General features: G+C 31.7%; 1 protein-coding gene across 6 annotated transcripts in view; it reads left to right on the top strand.

Moving 5' to 3' along the window:
- The first annotated feature begins 235 nt into the window (after nt 1-235).
- Nucleotides 236-23,909, top strand: part of LOC132754476 (synaptogenesis protein syg-2-like) — a 146,153-nt gene continuing 122,479 nt past the window's right edge. For 2 of the 6 annotated variants that reach the window (XM_060745107.1, XM_060745103.1), the window contains exon 1: nt 18,100-18,509. The gene's annotated coding sequence lies outside the window, so the exon portion shown is untranslated. Of the gene's footprint in view, nt 340-7,668; nt 7,781-18,099; nt 18,510-23,909 lie in introns of those variants that run through there. The other 4 variants (XM_060745109.1, XM_060745108.1, XM_060745104.1 and 1 more) reach the window with 3 other exon arrangements.

Consider the following 23,909-nt stretch of genomic DNA (forward strand, 5'->3'; position numbering starts at 1 on the left):
ACCCACTATGTTGGTTTAGTCGTGACACGGCTCATGTTATTTTTATTTGACATTCTTTTGTAATTATTATCTTAATACAATTAAAAAAGGAAAAGAAACAAAACAGAATAGTAACATTTGACAACATTGTATACTGCAGTAATATCATTACGGAAGCTGCATTTTATTGAATTTGTTTAGATTTGTTTTCTCAGATCAGTTTACTTTATTTTGATTTGTGTCAATTTATTTTCAGCACCAGCACTTGTTTAACATAGAAGGACAATGTCACAACAGCTTTTATACAATGATTGATCATCCAGTGTTTTCAACGTAGTTCAGTGTTTTCTTCTAAGACAGGTACGATTTTCTTTTGATCTGAAGGTCACATGATAATCCTTTAGAATTTAGTTTGTTTTTGTACCTTACAAGCTATAGTAGAGCTGTCATTGATTCAGTGCAAAGCATATCCTTAGACGATTTCTTTTCAATTTTTTCACCCCATTGTAAAAAATTATGATCTATTCTTTTCAGTATTATCATTATCAACATAGTTCCGATGTTCTGTGCAACTTAAATTTAAAAACAAAACTGTTTTAGTCTTATAAAATTACTTATGTTGTTAAATTTAAAAGTTCCGATAATGGGTTTATTTGAAGTGTGTTTTCAGTAGAATTTAGATTGTTTTAACAATATCAAAACAAAGTTGTCTGTTTTTCACCTGAAGAATCTTGTTTTTGTAGCCAATGACAGGGGTTATAGTCATATTTCTAAGGGGATACGAGTATTATGGTTGGTCAAAAGAGAAACAAATTTGAACTGAAAAAGCGGAAAAACCCACTTTTGCCTTATGCCTTTAAGAATCTTTTTTGCTGTTAACATGTCTTAAATGATATTTGATTGCAGATTTTTTTTTCTATGATTCATAAGCTTAGCATGTAAAGTTAATACAATATTTAGGAACCGGCTGAATATTTTGACTCATGCAATGAGCGATCGGTGAAATAGTGTTAAAACGATGCCCTTTTCTGTGCAACGGTTCCTGGATTCATTTGAAAATGTTGACACATCAGCCCGGCTATTGATAACTTGTAATGATATCTGAACCTTTCTACAGAGAAAAAAAAAAGATCTTAACAAAATACAATGATCAAGCATTGGTGGCAAATCTAATTTCGTGCGATTGGTGAAAATGCTTTCAGTGGGATTGAGGACGAGGATAAAAGGGAAGGAATTAGTCTCTTCCTTGCAATCTAATTTGTCAAAAAGAAAAAAGAAAAAAAAATTGTTTTCTTTCTTTCGTTTCTGGCTTTCCAGACAGTGTCTGCAGTTCTTTTTTTGCCAAATTAAAGGAAAAGTATAATATGTATGACCGAGAAGCAAGTCTCAATAGTTTACTGAAAAGTGTGAAGCAATTTAGCCAATATGTTTGGTGTTACTTCAATAACAAGCTTGCTTGTTTGTTTAAAAAGGGAGATGGCCATTATTTTGAGATGCTGTAATTATGTTGTGGAATTATGCCCTTCCATGTATTAATGTTAAAAGTATTGTCGGTTTTACACTTTGCCATATTTGTTTCTAATTGAAATGAATACAGGGCTCGACATTAACAGTTGCCTGACTGCTTGGGACAACTAAAAGTTTGGTCGGGCAAGTTATTTTGAAAAGCACTATTCCGACAGGGCAAGTGAAAATAAAAAGCTTCATTGACAAAATGCATGTACAAAATAAATAGAAAAAACATCCTTTCATTTATAAACATCTGTAAAACAAAAATACACCATGAATCATTATTATGGATAATGGGAATACACTACGGTCATGTACATTTGTTAATATAGGAAACGGAAGCAAAAATATAAGCATGTGCTGCGGTAAGGTAATTCCCCGTTCTAATAATAGACTATATCTAATTTTGTACAAGTCATGAAGTCTTTAAATTTTGATGCCTGCATGTAAAGATATCATTGAAAATATGTAAATAATTGTATTGATCTTTAAATATAGTTGTTAAATAAAGTTTTAGAATTAAAAATGATTTATTGTCTTATCTAATATAACAACATTATGAACGTAGTCAACGAAGACTTGTAATACGGCTGTTGACATTAATTGGATGATGATTGATGAACTGATGTTTAGGATAAACTACTGAATACAAAAAATATTTGTGTCTAACTAACAATCAATTTCATAAACAAAATGTCCAGTTTATTGCCTTATGTTAACATTACCTAATACAAGAAGTATTAATGTATGAGCTTGTTTGTCTTTTCTGATTGATACATTTTTACCATTTTTAGGTCAGGACAAGGAAGTCTTAGGTCAGGGCAACTTGCCCTACAGGACAACCTGATTCAAAAGTTAATGTCTAGGCCTGGAATATCCAATAACCCATGCTTTGTAAATATCATTCAGAATGTATTGATATATAGGGATGTAAAAAAGTTTCAAGAATAACTCTGGCCTTTTTGAAGTTGAACAAAAATATCCATTATCACCTTTCAAAAACATTAATGAATGATACACAGAATGTTATATTATACTATTTTATAATATAAAATGATTAATATGATTTTAATGCTAAAATTCATCATAAAAGTGAAGATTAAAATATATAAATACAACATTCATTTTAATAGTAAAAGTGATTTGATTTTTTTTTCTTTTATCTTATGATGAGTGACATACATTTTAGAATTACTTGATGTTTATTGAATATTGCTATGTAAAGCCTATTTTTTTGTTGCTTTTGATAGTTTTAATTTGCTATAAATGTATTATATTGACTCTTAAAATTCTTTTTTTTTAATGTATCTGTGTCATATTTGTCATCATTCGGTGACAAAGTGAATCAAAGTGTCCTAGATGGGGCTTCTGTGGCCATTGACTGCAAACCACTTGCCCCTGACTTCTGTGGGTCGCAAACCCGTGGCTCACAATCCCACCATGGACTTCAGATTCTTTCATGTGAGGAAGCTAAGAATCCAGTTAGCATAATGGATCAATTGGTAGTTCTACCTAGGTGCCCGTTCATGCTTGAGGGGCAGATGAGGTCTTCCTTCACCAGTAAAGCTGGAAAGTTGCCATATGACCTTGACAGTGGTTGTATGAGGTAAATCCCAACCCCAAAAAACAAGTGTGTCCCAGAATGACTGCATGTCTCAAAGTACGCAGGTCATCAGACAATTAGTTAGCGGAAGGTTGACCTGTTGACATTTTGTTTGATTTTAGTGCTGAATTAAAGTGATACTAAAATGTTGCACTTCCAGATTGTCTCTCAACAAATTTAATAAATTTGAGGAAGCATGGCTCAAGTTCAGAATTTTGTGAAAATTAAGGTATGGCTCCAGCTCAGAATTTTGATATTCAACAGTTGGATGTTGAATTTTGTAATGCCAATACCAATAAGATTATTTGGGTACTATCCCAGATTAACAGGTACATACAACAATTTTAAAGTGCCATTCTGCATTCTTTTAAAGCATGAAGGGACATTGGGTTTTTCAGCAGTTTGGTTATAACTAATAGGTGTGGGGCTACAAAAAATTTAGAGGTAATTTAGTTGTTTTATGCCAATGATTACCTGTCATATAAATTTTGAAAATTGAAATATTCAAAAGAAAGAAATCTCAAGTTTTGTTTCATTACATGTAATTTACAGATCCATTAATGCTAATAAATTACACCGTTTTCAGTAGGTGTGCAGTATTGAACATGTTTTCTTTTTTGTTGTTTCATGCAATTTAAAGGTTGTCATTTAAATATCTTTTAAATTGAAACAAATGAGGCTGTTTACATGATTTGTAAATGAATGACTTTACATATATAAGGGTAAATGAGCCGTGTCATGATAAAACCAACATAATGCGTTTGCGACCAGCATGGATCCAGACCAGCCTGCGCATCCGCGCAGTCTGATCAGGATCCATGCTGTTCGCTATCGGTTTCTACACTGGTTATAGAGTTTGTAAGCGAACAGCATGGATCCTGATCAGACTGCACGGATGCGCAGGCTGGTCTGGATCCATGCTGGTCGCAAACCCATTATGTTGGTTTTGTCATGACACGGCTCAAATATTTTACAGATGGTTAGGTTGATAAGTTTGTATGATGTGGCAGGAAAATATTTCAGTGAAATATTATTGCATTTAATAATGAGAATTTATGACCTGATGAAAAATAGGTAAAAGGAGTTAAGGTAAAGAGCCATAACATAAAATGTTGGCTAGTGGTAACATCTGGTTCATATTTAAATGGGGGGGGGGGTACTTTCCTTTCCCCCCTCTCTACCACCATCATCATCTCCCAATCTTTCCTCAAATAATGTATATATAAAAATGCTTTTATATCTCATTTCACTCTTGTGTAATATAAATCATTTTGATTAAATAAGGCCAAAAAAAAACACCATTTGTGTTTCTGGTCTCCTTACATCTTTTTATTGTCTGCCCTTAATTTTCTATTTGCCTTTTCACTTTTTCCAAATCAATATAAATGTTACTCACTCATATACAAAATTAAAATATATATGACATATCTCTTTAAAAATGAAATTCATACATACCTATCCTTTTGGGGTCAGTTATCAGAAATGGAACCAATTTTTTTTTAAAATTTAAAGTCAGAATTTTTTTTATTTATCATGACAAAAATCATTGATGTTCAAAATATGGAAAACTTAATTTTTTTAGTTTTTAATAGAAGGCATTTTATTATGACTTAACAAAGAAAGTTTAACATCATTAGTATATAATTATTTTACATATGAACAGATTCATGACCTTAAACTCTGCCTACATGGCTCAATAGGGAAAGCATCGGATTTGTAATGGAAGAGTCACTGGTTTGATCCTTGGAGTGTGCGGAAATTTCTCCATGACAAAATGATTTTCAACATTGAGTGTAATTGTTGTTTGTCTCTCAATACTAATTAAGAATTTAAGAAGTCAATGGTCATTTGCAGAGACGTTAGTAACTACTAGTTAGTTATCAAAAAAAACCATTGTGGTTGACTGACTGTTGAGATACGACCAAAAACTGTGTTTAAATTGGCAAACACAAAAATGACATTTTACTTGTATTTCCTGTTTTGACTGTATCCCAAAAACATAAAGTTACAGAAATTGATTTCTTCGTTTTAAAAGCTTCATATAGTCGAAAGAATTTCAACTTCTATGCTTGTAAATACATTTTTTGTCGTATGAAACTGAATCAGTCTGCATTATTTATTCCTCTTTGTTTCAATTTAGCTATAGGAGTTTTTCCTTTTTAGGGATTTTCTTTTACTTACCTCAATCTTAAAAAAACTTGGGCATCCTCAGCCTAGTGATTAAGGTCATCTGCCTCTCAAAGCTCTTTGTCAGAAGGCTATTCTGCTTCCTTACAGACGGGATGTACATTATTGCGAAAAGGAAGATAGACAACTCTTCCTCTATCAGTAAATCTTGAAAGTCACCAAATGACCTTTACAGTGTTGATGTGTCTTAAAACTTCAACGAAACAAATAAACAGAAAACTATTCGGCCACTAAATCACTAGTGACCTTTAATGGTACATGAAATTATTTTTATTTTTTTGAACTCTGACTCCCACCCAGTTTAAGGTTTATGAAGCATGAGGTCAAATATTATTTTGTTGATATAGTTCATCATAATCTTTACAATCAGAAACTGATGACTGCTCGAGTCAATGGATGAAATGATTTACTTCATTAAACATATAAGATTTTCTTTTTAAAATAAGTTTGTTTTCACCAGTCTTCTTGGCTCCAAATTTTTATTATTTTTTTGTCAAAAAAAAAATAAAAAATGTTTTTTTATTCTTAATGTAAAAAGCTTAAGAAAAAATATGACAGCTTTTTTAGTGATGAATTGACCAGCTTATAAATGCATGTCTGCATGGTCAATACTATTTAAGCCAGAATCCATGGGAGTATGGACCCTTTTATTTGACTTCTTTCAGTGGTCATTTTTTTTAAACCTTGCCTGATAAAAAAGGGGTGATACCACTAAAATGAAATAAATTGCCATAAAAATTCTATTTCAACATGGAATTTATATTTCTTTTAGCTGAGTATTAATAGTGTTAATTGATAATGAGATATAGATACAGTGAAACCTCGTTAGAGCAACATTCTTCGGAACACAACAAAAATGCTTTGATTGTTATAGAGAGGTAGTTGTTCTAGAAAGGTTATTGTCGTATTGTATTCTTATTGTAGGAAATGTAAGTGATAGTGTTGTTTTAAAGAGGTAATTGCTTAGTGGACTGATTGGTTGTTACATCAAATTTCATTGGATAATCATTATGGTGATGTTTCTGAAAAAAAAATATGGCTGCTACAAATGTATGTAAGGCTGTTTTACAAAGGTTGCACTGTATTTATCACATCGTCTTTAGTTCTAAAGGGTATAAAGCTCTATCTCTGCTGTCATGCAGTTAACAAAATCTTCTTTTTTTTTAATTTTGAAAAAGAATAATTCCAGAAGCCTGTTTGAAAGGGGTATGTAAGTATACATGTCTTTTGAGAGAATAGTGCATGCATAAAATCATTACTACAAATGGGAAAAAAATGAGTTAAAATAGCAGTATGATATTTTGTACCAGACAGTGAAAAGGCGACATATAGAGGTCACTTTTGTCGGCGGCGGCGGTGGTGTCGGCGTTGTTGTCGGCATCCCCTAAAGCTTGTCTGGAGCATAACTCAGTCACTGTAAGTCGGATTGACTTCAAACTTGGTATGCATGCTTCTTTTAATAATCCAAAGTGCAGTGCACAAGGACCGGTACTCTGCACTTCTTAATTTTTGAGTTATTGCCCTTTGTTAATTTTCATACTTTAATTTTGTCCGGGCCATTTCTCTTCAACTATAAAAGCTATGGACATGAAGCTTCATAGGATGATAGATCTCATTAAGAAAAAGTGCAGTGTACAAGAACAGGTACTCTGCATTTCTTATTACCCTTTATTAATTTTCATACTTTATTTTTGTCCAGGCCATTTCTCATAAATTATAAAAGCTATGGACTTGAAACTTCATAGGACGATAGATCTTATTGATCAGAAGTGCAATGCACAGAAACTGCTGCTCTGCACGTCTTATTTTTTGAGTTATTGCCCTTTGTTAATTTTCATATTTCATTTTTGTCCTGGCCATTTCTCCTGAACTATAGACACATCCAACTCGCGGAATTCTAGTATTTTGTTGACTTCATATGTATTAAATAACAGAAACATTCTATGTTACAACTCTTTAACAGCATGATTTACTGTTTTAAATTTTATGAAAATATTTCATTAAATATAGCTTTATACACTTTCAATCTTTTCTTTATTAGTCATACTGCTTTTAAAGCAAAATTTTATTTAAATGTTTTATTTCAGTTTGCAAACATTAAGTTATAATCATATAATTCAAATTTTTGATATTAAAATACAAAACCATATTCTTAACTTGATTTAAATGTAGATTCTTTCTCCACCGAACAGTTTAAAGTTATATGCATCGTGCGTGAGAACTATTGAAGCCAGTGGAGAGGAAAGCAGTTTGATGAAAAGATGTTTTTGTTTGCATGTTTACCATAGTATTACACGTATTTCATAATACATTATATTGCTTTGTGAGGAAAAGATATTATTGACACATTTTTGTTACATTTTTTTTATATTTAGATTTGAGCGATGAATGCGTTCGGTATAAAAGCCCTCCTATCGCGATGGAAAGAAAATGTAATTTTTTTAAGGACAGGGTACAGGCGATTAACAAACATGTATTCGATAGTGATGTCAAACAAATCAGGTGAATCATTTTTAAAAAGCTACAATTTTTCTTTATACAAGCGTATAGTAATTGATTTACATTTCTTTATAAATTTTCGCATCGAGGTAGTTTGTTTATATGTTTTATGGCTGCGTTTAACTATTGACGGAGAGGTATGAAACGTTATTGATTAAAGAAAATAAATCTTCAAAGGTGTGATTATTATGATTATATCAACCCCCTTGTTAAAAGATGATGTTTATAGGTTTGGGTAAATAATTCACCTTTTCTTTTGTGGTTTTATGCTGAATGGACCCCGTAATAATTAGAAATGTATGTAAATGATTTTTTTTGTTGGTGTTTGTTATGTGGGTTGTTTTATGAAAAGATTTGGTAAATATTAGCATAGTTCAACCCATTCTTTTGACGATTAGAAAAGTTCGAACTTTGAATTTTTGATTTAAACATCTGGCTTTTAATTGTATGTATTTCCATTTCTTGATGCACAATAGGTACATTGAACTTAACGTTTTTTGTCCATAATGTATTTTGTCTGTATACAAGAAAGAAAAAAAAAGATTTGAATATTTGATTTTAGTCATGTCAACTATAAGGGAAGGCTGTATTAAATGTACTCACTCAGGCATCAGCATCACACTTTGGGATAAAAGTTGGTATCTCCAAAACTACTGAAGGGAATTTGTTGAAACTTCAAACACTTGTTTGAGAGCATAATAGGATGTCATTATTCAAGGCCTGTAACTCTTACATGCATTTTGACAGAATTATAATGATTTAATTCTTTCAAACCTTTGGCTAAAAGTTTGTTTACAGTTTTTTCCCCTATTTTGACGACAGTTATTGAGTTGTGTCAATCAAAGAAAGTGTTTGTTTTTTTCAAATTTAAGGAGAAATTCTCAATTAAAGGGGGAAAAATAGTAATAGGAAATAAAATTTTTGTTATTTTGTGACATCTTAAAGGAACTCCACATATAAATAAAATGAAATTTGAATTTCTGACTATAGATCAGCTTGGGCTCTGAAAACACAAAGGATGGTAAAAACATATTCTGAATTAGATTGAAAATCTTTTTTTCTTTGTCTTAAATTCATAACCTAATTAAAATTTTGAATTAAATTGTTAGAAAAACCTTTTAATTTTTAGGTCATTTTTGTACAGTAAAAAATGTCAAAAAAACCTCAGTGGAATCCCTTTGACTGAACTGTGCCATAGGGAATAGTACTTTTGAAATGTGCATATGAGTGAAATATATAGCTAGAATTTTATGAACCAAATATTTGATTTCTTTAATTCATGAATACCGGTATATATAATATGGTTTAAATTTTCCCAATTTTGCTAAAAAGATGCAAAATTCTTGCGGTTAAATGGTGAGGGAAATTTGAAAATAATTCTGCTACAAATACTTGTACTTGTTTCTGCAGGGATATAGTTGTTGGGACAATATGGATTGTTGTAGCAGTATTAGTTGCATTAATCCGAGATTTAAACCTCATTTATCTTAGTGTCATTTGAAAGCCCAGTGTCCTTCTGCTCACAATCCATTCTAATTAAGAGAGTGGAGTGTCTAGAAAAATGCCAAATAATTACCTCCGTGATAAAGGGACATCACTCTCTAGAGAATTGATTATAATTTCATAGAAAATCTTGAAAACCTAAAAATGTTGATGAAACTATTGTGATGTTTGTAGCTTATATCTTTTAAAAGTAGGGATAAAAAAAATGTTTTAAACTTAGATAAAAGATTTTACTTCAGTTTTTTTTTATCTAAAATTTGTTATGTCTCTAAAGGGAGAGCATATTATAAGTTGCTATATACCTTGTCCATCCTTCTGTCCACCATACTCTATGGCCATGAGAGGAAGTGCAGTGTTTAAGAATCGTAACTCATCATTTCTTAGTTTTTTAATAATCGCCCTTTATAATATACAATTATTGTATGATGATGAAGTGAATATCAAAGTTAGACCTGGCTAATGTGATATTCACCAAGGTCAAACATAACTTGAACGATACATGAATGAAAAAAATGGCCGTCTCTATACATTTGTAATTAAAAAGTTTTGAACATACAAGAATGAAAAGGATGGTCTCTATATAAAGATTTGAATATACATGAATAAAAAGTATGGTCTCTATATAAAGGTTTGAACATACAAGAAATAAAAGGATGGTCACTACATAAAAGTTTGAACAAACATAAATGAAAAAGATTGTCTCTACATTAAGGTTTGAACATACATGAAATAAAAGGATGATCTCTACATAAAGGTTTGAACATACAAGACATAAAAGGATGATCTCTACATAAAGGTTTGAACATACAAGAAATAAAAGGATGATCTCTACATAAAGGTTTGAACATACAAGAAATAAAAGGATGATCTCAACATAAAGGTTTAAACATACAAGAATGAAAAAAATGTTCTCTACATAATGTAAAAACACATGAATGAAAAGGATGGTCTCTACATATATTGGCCTGAAAATACATCAATAAAAAGGATAGTCTCTACATAGTGTAAACATACAGGAACGAAAAGGATGATCTCTACATAAAGGTTTGAACATACATGAATGAAAATGATGGTCTTTACATTAAGGTTTAAACATACACGTATGTTAATATAAAAGATGGTCTTTAAAATAAAGGTATGAACATAATTTATATTAATGAAAAGGATGATCTTTACATTAAGGTTTGAACATACATCAATGAAAAGGATGGTCTGTACATTAAGGTTTGAACATAAGTGAATATAAAAGATGGTCTTTAAATAAAGGTATGAATGAAATGGATGGTCACTACATAAAATGTTGTATATGTCAACAATGACACAAATTACACAGATGAATTAGCCTGAACTGACTTTCAGCAAGAACTCCATAGACTCTGTGACTTGCACATTCCAACTAGAACTACAAAACATTAACATAATCTTTGTCTTCTTTATAAAGGTTTAACTTTATATGAATAATTAACATGTATCAATTCCTTGTCAGATTCTAAATTGCACAAAGCTATGCTAACAGTTAAGAAAATTTCATTTAAATGAAATATCAGATAATGTTGTTTTTTTTACTAAGCCTTTTAATTTTCACAGGAACATGACAGGGTTTTTCCTGCTAGCTGCAATTGATGGACATATCTCAAATACATGAATTACTTCTGACATTAATGATGTGTATCTGCCTTATCTTTTAAACAGTTTAAATTTTCTTAGATCATTCAGATAGACCTGTTCATTTGAGTTAAAAATATACTCAAAAAGTCATGGAAAAGGTTTAATATCCAAGTTTATTTTGTTTTTTTTGTTTCAAAAAAAAAAAATGGCTGAAGATTTGTATAACTTTCATGTTTTCTCCAGCCATATGACTACAAACAATAATATTAGAATTGCTTGTTTTGTCTTGTGCATTGTCACTAACAAAAAGAAATAAAACAAATTTGTTATTTTTTTACTGTTGCAATTCAGTTGCCCATATCTGCAACATCCCCAGAACATGGTTAGTTGTTGTTGTTTTTTCTGAGGAATGTGCATCACCCTTGTTTATTGCACATGCCCAGTGCAATAATACCAGTATCTCGCTTTTACAGGACTCAAAAGACCCTTACAGTTAAGTTAAACTAGTGGGGAAGCACAGAATCGAACCTGTGACTCCTAAATTACTAGTCCAGTACATTACCACTGGACCACAAATCCTCTCCTTCACAGAAAGCTTTTCTCATTGTGCATTATGTTGATAAGTATCAAAGGAGGGCAAGAATATAATCTGCTTTCCCATTGTGTTGTTCACTTTACATGATACCATGCAAAATGTACAAGCAACTGTAAACAATTTACATTACTTTATAGTTTAGAGTTTCAATAATTTGTATGTCATAACTTATTTATAATGAATTGACAATTTTTGTGATTAACATGTGTCATGCATATCTTAATTAATTTTCAATTCAGAATTAACATATTTTATTTGAAATTCACTTGAAAGATTTTTTTTATTACAATTTAAATATCCTGTTTTTTTATGTTTTCAATTATATACTTATAATTGATAACATGATACCTGGATAATTGATGTTTTAAAAATTTTTGCAGATCATTTTCGAGTTTTCACTGCTCGCGTAATTGAAATATTGAAAACAAAGGGACCCTACTCAAGTTGCAAAATATGTTTTAAACCACCCGCAAAAATCAATTTGCAGATTACAATCAGTTTTATCAATTGAATCAGATCTTGGTCCTATTATGTACCAATGGCCCTACGAAAAGGGTTATTTGTGTGAAAATTTTGCCGCAATAATGGAGATAATAATAGAGATCAGCAGGGGAGGACCGTTTGGCTTTGTCCCGAACAAAGGACGGGGTTGAAGAGGTTAACATATAATCCAATTGTCTGTTATTATCTATTTTCAACTCTAAAATAACAAATTACACAATTACCCGTCTTGTTTTTTTTCTTCAAATTTTCAAATGACTATGGAAATGTACAAAATTAGCGCGATTAGTACAAATTCAATTATCTACTGTGTAACTTCGAAGGTAGGAGTGTCATTAAGCCTCGCGTAACATTTTTTACATTTATGTACAAATTTACAGTCATGTATGTATAATTTTTTTGTGGCTCATGACAAATTATGTCTCCCCCACCTCGGGGGGAGACATATTGTTTTTGCCCTGTCCGTCCGTCCGTCCGTCAGTCCGTCCGTCAGTCCGTCCGTCCGTCAGTCCGTCCGTCCATTCTTCGTTTCCGGACGATAACTAGAGTTCCTTTTGACCTACAGCCCTCAAACTTCATAGGATGATTGGTCTTATAGAGCTGATGATCCCTATTGTTTTTGGGGTCAGTAGGTCAAAGGTCAAGGTCACACTGACCGTTGGTCAATTTCTCATTTCCGGATGATAACTAGAGTTCCTTTAGACCTACAGACCTCAAACTTCATAGGATGATTGGTCTTATTGAGCAGATGATCCCTATTGTTTTTGGGGTCAGTAGTTCAAAGGTCAAGGTCACAGTGACCGTTGGTCAATTTCTCGTTTCCGGATGATAACTAGAGTTCCTTTTGACCTACAACCCTCAAACTTCATAGGATGATTGGTCTTATAGAGCTGATGATCCCTATTGTTTTTGGGGTCAGTAGTTCAAAGGTCAAGGTCACAGTGACCGTTGGTCAATTTCTCGTTTCCGGATGATAACTAGAGTTCCTTTTGACTTACAGCCCTCAAACTTCATAGGATGATTGGTCTTATAGAGCAGATGATCCCTATTGTTTTTGGGGTCAGTAGGTCAAAGGTCAAGGTCACAGTGACCGTTGGTCAATTTCTCGTTTCCGGATGATAACTAGAGTTCCTTTTGACCTACAGCCCTCAAACTTCATAGGATGATTGGTCTTATAGAGCTGATGATCCCTATTGTTTTTGGGGTCAGTAGGTCAAAGGTCAAGGTCACACTGACCGTTGGTCAATTTCTCGTTTCCGGATGATAACTAGAGTTCCTTTAGACCTACAGACCTCAAACTTCATAGGATGATTGGTCTTATTGAGCAGATGATCCCTATTGTTTTTGGGGTCAGTAGGTCAAAGGTCAAGGTCACAGTGACCATTGGTCAATTTCTCGTTTCCGGATGATAACTAGAGTTCCTTTTGACCTACAGCCCTCAAACTTCATAGGATGATTGGTCTTATAGAGCAGATGATCCCTATTGTTTTTGGGGTCAGTAGGTCAAAGGTCAAGGTCACAGTGACCGTTGGTCAATTTCTCGTTTCCGGATGATAACTAGAGTTCCTTTTGACCTACAACCCTCAAACTTCATAGGATGATTGGTCTTATAGAGCAGATGATCCCTATTGTTTTTGGGGTCAGTAGGTCAAAGGTCAAGGTCACAGTGCAGTGGGGGAGACATGCGCTTTTTTACAAAAGCATCCTCTAGTTTTTGTATGAATGACATAGCATTTTAGACTAATGGTGATTTTACGATAGCGAAATTCATTCTCAGTTTATTATGTACTAATTTCCAAATCAAGCATTTATATCCAATCTCTTAAATAAAACTGCTCAGAAAGGCATGACTTGTTTTTTTTGTAATATTATTGAAAGAATTACTGTTTTGCTTTGATCATTATCAAGTTTATATAATAGAATTTAATGTTGCCGAGTATTTGATTGACACACATTCCCTCGATTTTAAAAAAAAAAAAAATAAAGGAATGAAAAAAATGAAAATAGAGAAAAATTGTATTGCTTTTAAACTTCATTAAAAGATCAGTGAATTATTCCTGCCATAAAATAACTACGTGTATATCCTAACAAAAATGCCCCTTTTTTAGGAATAAACAACAAAATTTTAAACCCAATGAAGTACAGATTATACATTGGTCTTTGGCTGAGTGGTTTAGCTGTCACTTGCCCATCACCTCCTTCCCATCCTATCTGCTGGTTTGAATCCCAAAAATGTTAAATTTGATCAATAATCAATATTGAATGCTGGATTAAGCTGCTTTTGTGATCATTTGCCCTTCTTTGAAATTTGGAAAAGTCCATTGAAAGTTAAAGGGATTTAATATCAAAAAACAACAATTGAACTTGGTCAGATTGCACATATGTGCATGCTTGCCTGGCTCTATACTGGTGGCTAAGGCAAATCATTTTCAGTTTCAGCAGGTTAATTAAGGGAAAATAATTATACAGCTATATATGGTATTTATTTAGGAAACATCGCATGTAGAGCTTGAATGCTTGAGCCCTTGGTTGACTGAGGCAGACGTACACCTTTAACCTTGACCATAGTGCTGCTTTGATCAGATTTAGTTAGTATATAAGGGGTGTCAGAGTGACCGAGTGAAGGTCGTTGAATTCAAAACACTTGCTCTTTTCTCCTGCAGGTTTGAATCCCGACAGGAATTTTTGAGAAAGCTATCCATTTAGCTTACAGATTGTCGGCGGTTCTACTCAGATGGCTGTTCATGCCTTAAATAATGCACGGAAATGCGGCTGAGGTCTTCCACTGACTGTTAAGCTGGTAAGTCGCCATATGACTTATAATCTGTTGATGCAATTTACAACCCAGGAAAATACTCACCAGTATACAAGCTGATCAGTTCCAGTTCTATTTTGTTGGCCTAAGTAATGGAGAAATTGTTTAAAATTACATTTCACAAAAAAAAAAAAAAAAAAAAATTGAATAAAGTTATTATGATTTGAATTTACTTTTTTTTCCATAAAGTTCCATGGAAAAACTATTCTTGTATCCATCGTCCAGACCTATTCTTAGAATTTATGCTATCAAAATGGAAACGGCATCAGTAATTTTATTTCTCTCAGTCTCAATCCTGATGAAAAACAGAAGAAAATTGAAGAAGAAAACAGGTCTTAAGTGTAATTACCATCACCTTATTACTTTAAATTGCAAATCTGATAATTTGGAGGTAAAAAAAAAACCGTTGTGTGAAATTGATGCATGAGCTATTCGGTACAGGCTGAAATTAACAGATTACCGCTGCAGCCCTGATTGACGAGCCTGCGCAGTATTTCAATTGATCCCGCTCAGTTTTCAATTTTCAAAGTCTGGCGATTTTTTACAGTTTTTCTTTAAGAAGTCTGAGTCGGTCCTCTATAAGAAATTTGAATCGTAGTGGTATGGTCTATAGAATTATCTGCTTAAAGCTTTAATAATTACTGACAGCTAGTACAATTATATCTGACATTAATTTTATTTAATATTGCGCAAATTTGAATGTTTTTTTTGTCGTTGTTTTTGTTTAGTTTTTCTTTTTTTCTTTTTTCAGATTTTCATTTTTGTGGAAATACCTACAATTATTAGAATAATTCAAGGGACTCCACTGAGGTAATTTTTTACAGGACTGGAATTGAAATAATTTTATGTAGGTGTAGACCAATATTAACTTGTATGTTCATTCACTAACTCTTTATTTCCGGATAGTTATTATAATTGTGAAAAATGACCCAGTGCTTTCACTCAAATCAGGCTAAGAATAACATATATATATTAGTTTCTATCTATTTCTGAGTATATTTCATAATTATCTTTTGTATATCTTTTGTTTATAAGTACCCCAGCTCCTCTTTGTAAGGAATTCAAATTTTATGTTTTTAGGCTTTTGGACCTCTGTGCTTTCCAAACATATGTTTTAAAAAAATTGATTATATTATGATACTAATGCTCTCTTAAAGGATTTTTTTTTGAATTCATTGAATGTTTTGTAAAAAACAATTCAATTGTCAACTTTTTGTTCTTACAATGGAGAAAAAAAAAATTGACAAAAAAACTAAGGAACTTAATGTATGTGTGTTGAGCTTTCTGAAACTATAATTATAACTATAATTCTATTATATAGAATTTAATTCAGTTCAATTGTGTAGAAAGTTATAAGCTTATAAACATACTTGCAAATCCATTCCTGGAACCAACCAGTACTCGGAGCAATGGATTTAAAGTTTCTTGCTAAAGCAGGAAAGAACTTGCCCCTGACGGGGTTTGAACCTATGTGGCTGGCCATCATTAGATTACTAGTTCGACTCGTTAACCACTCAGCCAATCTGCCACTATTGAAATTTGAAGGTGCACATTCTTTAAAATGATGATTTTTCGATAACACTTGAGAATATTTTGATGACAGAATATTAAATTTTGATATGACAACTTTTATAAAGAGTAGGATTTATTCTTATCATATGAAGATATTTGTTTGGTCTCTTGTGACTTCTGAAGGCAATATTGTCAGTTAGTTATTGTTTGAAGACAGATTAGATTCAAATCAAGTGTTATCATTTTCCAATCAAACAGAAAATTATTAATGACAAGAATGGATTATTGTTTTCTTCTACGATCAACTATTAATAATAGCTCTTCAGTGGATATTTATATACTTCACCTGCTCCATCATATAATTTATTGCGAGGGGGGTTTATTTAATTTTGATAAAATTTAATGCATTCAATATTTAAAATGGGCGTTGGTGTCACAGTAATTATATGATGTTTTGTGTAGTTTGCTATTAAGTGCGCACTAATGCTAAACTGTGTGCTCTTTAGATGTTTTCCTGCTGTCAACCAATGATCGAAAAAACATGTTTAATTATCGCAATACAGCAGTACAGTGAGACCTGCTCTGGAAGACCTTTAATATAGTGTAAAACCTACTAAGGTGAGATAAAATTTGAAAAATAAAAATTATAGTCTTTCATTAAAATTAAAGAGGTGGTATCTAAAAATTGGCAATTTTGTATTGAAATTGTTTATTGATAAATTAACATTATAATTTTTGTTCGGGTTTTAAGTAGCATAGATTTTTAGTTTGTAATAAAGTAAAATGGTGGCATGACAAAGTGGTTTACTAGTAATGAATTAAAGGATTGCAGACTGCATGGTTTCAAATCCTGTTAGGTGCAAGCTATGGTATCTTTGATCAAGAATTAAGTATTGGTGGATTTAAGAGTGTGTCTATAAGCTGATAGCTTGTATATGTCTATCAAACTAAAATGTTCAGTCATAAAATCCAAAATAGTTAAATGAGAAATGAAAAATGTTGGCTTAAAAAAAAATTAATTTAAAATATTTATATTTTGTACATAATCCTACCTGTCATAAATGAATTGTTCAATTATTCAGGGAAAAAAATGCACAGAATTCAGTGTTGTTTTTTTGTTGACATTTTTTGGTTATGAAAATATAAGGTTATCATTTCTTTGTATGGTGAATCAAGAGCTCAATAGTTTATGATGAGCAATGTTAATGTTACAAATCTTTGTGTGACAGATTGACATGGCCATTTACCTGCCTTCATTAATGTAATAACTTTCATTGAATTTTTTGTGCTAAATATTTAATTACCTTTATTTGCTTTTAGATTATGTGTGATGATTAATTATAGATGTATGTGCGGAAATCGGACAAAAACTCGCAAAACCTGTCACTTTGAAACAACGCTTCATGCTCTTTAATATGTCCTGTTTCCCCTTGCCCACCTACCCCCTCACAACATGAATTGATTTTTTTTGTCAATTCTTTTATACAATAGAATGTAATACTTATGTTATTGTCATGCGCTAATGTCACATGTTTTCATTACACCTTTATAATCCTATTACATGATTGATGTACCCAGAATACCACATGCTGAATACTAAAATATCCTATTGATTGAGCCCCCAGTTTGATATTTTTAAAAAACAGAAAAAACCCACCGCTTTGAACGGTGCAATGCAATAATGCAGAGGAAGTCAGCCCAACGCATTAACACCATTATGTTGTTATTTGAAAAAAGTCAGTCGGTCGAAACGAACTTCTTCAATACCTGTGGTAGTAGCTTATAGACCCGTTATTACTATATTCGGTTTATTTGTAAATGGACGCAGAGAGTTTTTTTTCTCTCTTTGTATATGATCATAGTGAGAAGTAGCTGTCAACGAGTGTGAATGTTTTAAAGTAAATAACTTTGAATAGTGGATGTGAAGATAGTTTCGAACAATCGAAATTGCCGTCAATTTGTCATTTATAGCGGCTAGTGAAATTTAATATTGAAAATAACATATGCTTTTGCGGATCATCCCCGAAGCTTTATAGAGTGATAACTGATAGTGGATTAAAGACGATTTACATTTGTTTTCTCCCATAGGATGTAACGATAAAAAATTTGATAGACGGGGAAAAATTAGATTGTTAAATACAGTAACCGGTAAATAAATTGACCATTGGATTTGATACACTGAATTTTACATAAATAAGGTATGTTCTTTTTTAATATTTTATATGCTAATTTCTTGTATATATAGAAAATTAGATTTTATTTACAGTTGTAATCTTTTTCAAAAATGTAGTTAAATTTCTATTAAATTTGATGTGTCATGTCGGATATGTTAGAAAATGTTTTGAAAAGAAGTTTCAATAAATCCCATTACTCAATTTCAAATTGAATTTTAAAAATGAAATAGAATTATAATTTAAATAAGGTATTTCCTTTGATCATCACAGATGTAATATTTCACTTGACAGCTGTATATGTAGATTATAAAGTTGAAATATTTATCTGTATAAATTTGAAATCAGTTATTTTGCATTTGAGATTGGTGATTTTGTGTCAGGTGTTTTAAACAGGTAAAATGTTTGGAAAAAGTCATACTATAAAACAGTATACTTAAGCATGTTTAGTGAAGTAAAGTGAAAAACAAAAATTGCATTCTTCGTATGAATTTGTTTTTCTTTACAGTTTGATATATTGATAATTTGTCCTTTTTTTTAATTTTTTTGAAACTTTTTATATGTTTTTAGATCATTTATTCAATATAAATTTATTTAGCTGAAATGTGAAAGATCCCAAATTTAAGGTTTTAATTTTGTGAATTAAGAAGTTCTTTAATGTTTGAAATTGAAAAAATTCAAAACTTGCAGAAAAATTTTAAGACCTGTTTGATATTATATTCATTGGCTGTATTGGTTCCAAAGTGTGAAAAGTCACTGGCTTCATTCAAAGAAAGCACTAGGTGCTATAGTCCACTAGTAGCACATTCTTGGGGTACAAAATCCAAAGATTATGAATTTGATCACTAAGTCTTGCTTTAATAAAAATCATTCGGACCCTTTCCTGAATGTTTCAATCAAGGTCCCATGCATAATTTTATGCTATACATCTTTGATGTTACAATTGTTACTGATTATTTAAGTAATAAGTATTGACTGAATACTTAAATTCACCATCATTAATGGAGGCTTAATTAATAAACATACATATTATTAATTTCGTGAATATCAATAAATTATCTTGGACTCGATCACTATAGTGCAAAATATTAAAGGTATTGACTTGTTATAGTATATGCTCAGGACAGGCCTTAAATTTTGTCCAGAAGTAAAAACTATGTAATGATTTAATACCAAGATCAAAATGTCCACAGGTTCTGATCACATTTAATTTAAGGAGTATAATATGATATAACAAAGGTAAAATACGACATATTTTTAAGAATTAGTTATTGCTAAAACAACAATTAACATCGCCCTGCCGAAATGAAGTTCTTATGGTCATGAGTAGTTCAAGAACAGTTCTTAAAACTCAGCAAGAGTTCTTGATCTGTTCTTAGAGGATTTTAAGAACATATGTTCTTGAACTGTTCAAGAACTGTCTTTAGGAACAGTTCCAGAAGTTTTTAAGGATATCTGGTGTTCTTGATTTGTTCTTAAACTATTCTTGGACAGTTTAAGAACTTTTATTGAACAACAAATACCCTCTGATGTTCTTGAACTGTTCTTAAATATGTTTTTTGAGCAATTCAAAGAATTTTTATGAACAACATTTGTTCTTTACAGGTTCTGTCATTGTTCTTGAAAATGTTTTAGTATAGTTTAAGAAGATATCAAGAACAGCATTGTTCTTAATATGTTCCAATCATGGTCTTGAAATGGTATTTAGAACAAATCAGGAAGGATACAAGGACAGTGTTACAGCAGTAATAAAAGTTCTTGCTTTTCAAATGAAGTGCTAAATTCCTTGAATCTAACATAAATTCCTAAAGACTAGGAATTCTGTTTGTTGAAAATACTTTAAAAAGTAAACAAGTTAGATTAATAAAGGAAGACAATAAAATTGAAAATAAAAATGTTTTTCCTTTTTTTAAGTAAAACAACATACTGATCTAGATCTATTTATTAATATTTTTCTATGATTACTATTATTATTATTTAATTGAAATTGAAATTTAATAATCAATTGACCTTAGTGGTCAATCTGCATTTATGACCATTGGGATTGGCCATTTTATTAATAGATAAAGACCTGGGCAGATTAGCACAGGCCCAAAACATTTTTTTTTTGCATAAAATAAAGAAAGCAGAAGTTTTTTTATTGCTTGACCACGGAAATTCAATCAGTAAATTCTTTAATAAAATTCCCTTTTTTACACAACCAACTCATCAATTTTCTGCAGTACAGTAGTGCTTACTTCCTTATTTGTTTTAAATATTAAAGTATATGTGGCAGGTCATATTTACATGTACTTCAGAAGCTGACGGAAATTAACGATGATTACTTACTCTTTACTTAACCAGCGAACATTTACGATTATACTCGAGCAATATCCGTATATTTACGCTAACCAAGACGAGCATAATTTCATGACGTATTGGATACGTATACTGATGACATAGCAACACAATTGTTTTGGAAACTTCTGTAGCTTTGTATGAAATTCAAGCGCTTGTTGGGCTTAAAACAATACTAAATAGATTTGTGAAATAAAATTTGCAGGCCCCAACGATATAATTGAAATTATTCAGTCATTGTATTGACTGCAAAAACAACGGAATTAAAATCTACACGAAATTATGCTAATCAAGCACATGTTGCTGACGTAGTACACAGGTTTATTGCGTAGAACACAGGTTTATTGTGCGCGCGATATTCAAAGACGGCAGACATTTCGTCTCATATCAACAGTGAACTGACGATATCTCTCCCCAATAAAGACTAACAACGAGGAAGGTGAAATTGCTCATCAGAAGAAGACCTTCAAAGCTGCAATCGGTGAAATTCACTGTGATTAGATCTATTATTAAAATGCACTGATTTTTTTTCCAAACAGAGCCGGCGTGTTAATGACCCCTCCGGCCTCCGAGAAAAAAATGAAGAGTCTATAACTATTTTAATGACCTAACTTCACTTCTAAAAGCATTATTTTGTAACAATTTGCCGACTGTAACAATAGAAATAATACTTGTATTTCCAGCTAATTCCTGGTTACATTTTAGATACTTAAACCTCACTGGAAATATTGCGTAAACGGACATTTGTCACACATTTTCGCGACCTGTTTTTATTTATTTCTTTGTTGTTGAACAGGAACGATATATAATGAATCAGAAACAAAGCATCATTGATGATTGAAGATGGTTCTGCTTCCCTGCAGGAAATAATTTGCTTATGCATTCTAAAAGATAGATCTAGTTAAAAATAGTTTTTTTGAAAAATGCATGGTAGCAAGTTATTTTTACCCCAGACAGTTTAACACCCTAGTATGCAGACAGTTAACTACCTTAGCAATTTTGCCCTTATATTAGAAAAAAAGTTTTTCATAAAGAGACAGCATTTTACATCTCCATAAATTTATGTAGTTATATAATAGAATATGATAAACAAGATCAACAAGGAAAGATGACATTCAATAAGCCTACATCAATCAGAATCATGTCTGTATTTTAAAATAACACATGACTGACTGTATTTTTAAATCACAATAAGAAACATCCAAAAATTTAATTGGAACAGAAATCATGTTTTCTGTTGGTTTTTGTTTTGATTTTTGTGTGTGTGTGGGGGGGGGGGGGATTTAATCTGTAGATTTCTGTGCATGTATAGGAATTATTGGACCACTAAAAGTTGTCTAGGCCACCAAAATTTATCGGTAAGTGGTCCAGGTGACAGCCTAGCTGAAATGGTTTGTCTTTTACACTGCCTAAGCCTATACTAGAGAATCTGAATACTCATTATTACTGGTCCATTAAAGTAAATCCCACATGATGATTTGCAAAGAACAAAAATAGCACAAACAGTGTCAAACTTGTAGCACTAACCTGAATACAATGCCTTAATCTCAGTCATTGAATTTAAGATTTTTGTTGTATCAGGAAGGGGCAGGACGTGAAGTGGTTGAACACGCTTGAACAAGGTATTTTTGTGCCCCCACTACCCTTGTCCGTCCGTTCTATTTTGTGTCGCATGTAACTCAAAAAGTATTTTACCTGGAGTCATGAAACTTGACAGGAGTGTTGATCAGCATGTGCAGTTGTTCACCTGGGTATTTTCGTGTGGATTTATTCGGTATTTTCAGAGTTATTACCCTTGACTTAGTTAAAATTTTCAACTTGTGTCGCACGTAACTCAATAAGTATTTGACCTAGAGTCATGAAACTTTACATAATATTTGCTTAGAAATTATACTGTAAAGGCCATGTGTTATGTTAGGCAGATAGCCAAAATATTACCATTAGCTGCCTTTTCAAATTGTGTCATTTGTAACCCTGTGAAAATTTCAAGAGCAGTACAAGAAAAGTTCTTGCACTGGTCAAGAACATTGTTCAAGAATTGTATCTGAACTGCTCTTGATATGTTCAAGAACTGTTCAAGTACATTTTAAGAAATGTTAAATTGGACAATTTTTAGGAACAAAAGCCCTTGAAGTGTTCTTGAACACTGTTCATGAATAGTCTATGAACTGTTCAAGAATAAGAGTTCTTGAACTATTCAAGAAATACTGTTCAAGAACTGCACTTAAACTGTTCTGAACAGGTTTTAAGAACTCCTCAAGAACTATTGTTCCTAAAAATTGTCCAATTTAACATTTCTTAAAATGTACTTGAACAGTTCTTGAACATATCAAGAGCAGTTCAGATGCAATTCTTGAACAATGTTCTTGAGCAGTGCAAGAACTTTTCTTGAACTGCCCTTGTCATTTTCACAGGGGTAGTTAAAGATCCTGTAACACATTATTTTCATGGTTTTATATACAAATTATGATGCTCAAATTAAGATTTATCGATATTGTAAGTTTCAAAAAACATTATTTATAAAGATATTACCGAATTTAATATTTCATGTAAATAAAGGGAGGTAATTAAAATTTAGTTTTCTATAAATTCTAAGTCAATTTTTCCAATAAGAAATGAATGCATATAATTTAATGATTACCTTAAATATGTACAAATATTTGCAATACATATTTTACATATTCTTCCATGTTTGAAAATTGACAAATTTGCATAATTACATACATATATAATTCAATGAAGAGTGGTATGCAATCTCAATTACAAAACATACAGGATCTTTAAAGCATCAATATAAGTGTTCATTTCTCATATCTCTCAACCCCCCTCCCCCCCCCCCCGCCCCGAAAAAAAAAAAGATAAATGATTATAATATTAATAAAAAAAAGCAAAAACAATTTGAGTTTGTGTATAAAAAAAATGTTTATAGCATAAAATAAAGAGAATTTCACTATGAAAAAAAATGTTTTCAGCACAATCTTAAGTAAACTGCACTATAAAAAAGTGTTTACTGGTCGGAGACCATCAACCGGACACTTGGAACATTTTTCTGTACAGATTTTATATTATTTTATCTAGAGACCAAAAAAT

The sequence above is a fragment of the Ruditapes philippinarum genome, unplaced genomic scaffold (assembly GCF_026571515.1).
Source record: "Ruditapes philippinarum isolate M1 unplaced genomic scaffold, ASM2657151v2 ctg956_1_1_1_1, whole genome shotgun sequence".
NCBI classification, from domain to species: Eukaryota; Metazoa; Mollusca; class Bivalvia; order Venerida; family Veneridae; genus Ruditapes; species Ruditapes philippinarum.